Genomic DNA, 1566 nt, shown 5'->3' on the forward strand with positions numbered 1-1566 from the left:
CTTAATATCATATATGAATATATATTTTCAATATCATCACACCTTTTTAAATGCCCTGGTCTTTAAACACAGCAGCTCAGATGCATGAATGAATCTTTTTTTTTCCCCCTTTCTTATTTTAACAAAGAATTCATTTATAAATGAAGCATTGGTAGCTTTCAAATGTGTTTTTGGAACACTTGGAATGGAAACAGACCTCTACTCCTTTCCACCAGTGCTGTAGAATATTCCCAGAGCAGCTTTAATCACCAGCACAGCTATAGCTAGTACAGGCCCAGGTCTGTCATTTTGGGTCCTTGAAGGAGAAGTAGTAGTGATTTGGATAGCTGGCTTTCCTTTCTTTGTGAAATGCTTTGTGTCTTCTCAAACTGGCTGCTATCTAGGAATTATGAGGAATCGGAATTGCTACCATATGTGTTTATTTACTGTTTTTTATGTGCTGGTTACGTTTTATCATAGTAACTGAAGTAATATTCTCACATGCAGCTGAACTGAAAAGCCAAACACATGGGACAGTCATTCATAATCCTCAGACACAGTGCTTGAAAGACAACATTTAATTTTATGTTGAAGTGCTACCAGAGTAACAGGATTCACAGATCAATAAGCGGTCTGCGCAGCGTGTTCCACAGCCGTGGGCGTGGAGACAGCGACACAGGTGGCCACAGTTCCGCTGATGACGCTCTTTCTTAGTCATTGAAAAATACAGCAAAATGTGCAAAGTTATAAAAAGAAAACATTGTTATATTTCCAATATGTGAACCAGCAAGACAAATGATGAATCGCGAGGTGCATCACATAATCTGTCATCCTTTTCAGCCCCGTTTGATTTGGACAGCGTTCGGTACTTCCGAAGGAGTGTGACGGAGGAGGGTGGCTTACACTCGTCTGCCTACACAAAGACCTGGACGCCAGGCTCACATGCCTGAGACTTGGACTCAAAACATGGTCGTGAAAAGCTGCGTAAACCAGAGTACTAAAGCCTGATTTCCCACTGATGCCGTCACCGTCAGGTCAGGATCTGCCTACATTCAGCAGGAGATCAGACTTACCGGAGCAATGCAGCAGGCGGGGGACGCCTAAACCAACATACTCCCAACATACTCCCAACATTCCAACCAATTTTTCCACCAGTCTTTTTTAAAAATCCTCTTTCTGTCTCCCTCTTCTAACTCTTAATCTCTGACCTTTGACTGTGCTAAATCAGAGAAGTTCCCCTAAATATTACACCAAGTTCACTATGCGCGCATTCAGAAATAAAGCTTCATAAAGCTTTGGTTACTCGTTGATGTTGTCATAGTAGCAGAATACACTGATAAAATAAGATGTCTATGATGAAATCCAGACTCTCCTTTTTAATTGCATGTGCTCCACACATGTCTGTCATTGATACAACGTTATATACAATGTTATATTCATTCAGTGGCTAGGTTTAGGTCAGATCACCTATATGTGAAGAGTTTTTTGTAATATGTACAATTTTGTGTTTTCTATTGTTTTTCATATATTCTATTTTAGTATTTCCGTGAGTTTCCTGAATTACTGTATTTGTTCCTTCTTTGACTC

The 1566-nt window shown here is 40.0% G+C and overlaps 1 protein-coding gene across 2 annotated transcripts in view; it reads right to left on the bottom strand.

Moving 5' to 3' along the window:
- Positions 1-542: 542 nt before the first annotated feature.
- Positions 543-1566, bottom strand: part of ramp2 (receptor (G protein-coupled) activity modifying protein 2) — an 8266-nt gene continuing 7242 nt past the window's right edge. For both annotated transcript variants that reach the window (XM_081711427.1, XM_027030015.3), the window contains one exon: positions 543-1566. This exon is cut by the window's right edge and continues 1329 nt beyond it. The gene's annotated coding sequence lies outside the window, so the exon portion shown is untranslated.

Source organism: Electrophorus electricus, chromosome 3, assembly GCF_041902795.1.
Source record: "Electrophorus electricus isolate QZ-2024a chromosome 3, ASM4190279v1, whole genome shotgun sequence".
NCBI classification, from domain to species: Eukaryota; Metazoa; Chordata; class Actinopteri; order Gymnotiformes; family Gymnotidae; genus Electrophorus; species Electrophorus electricus.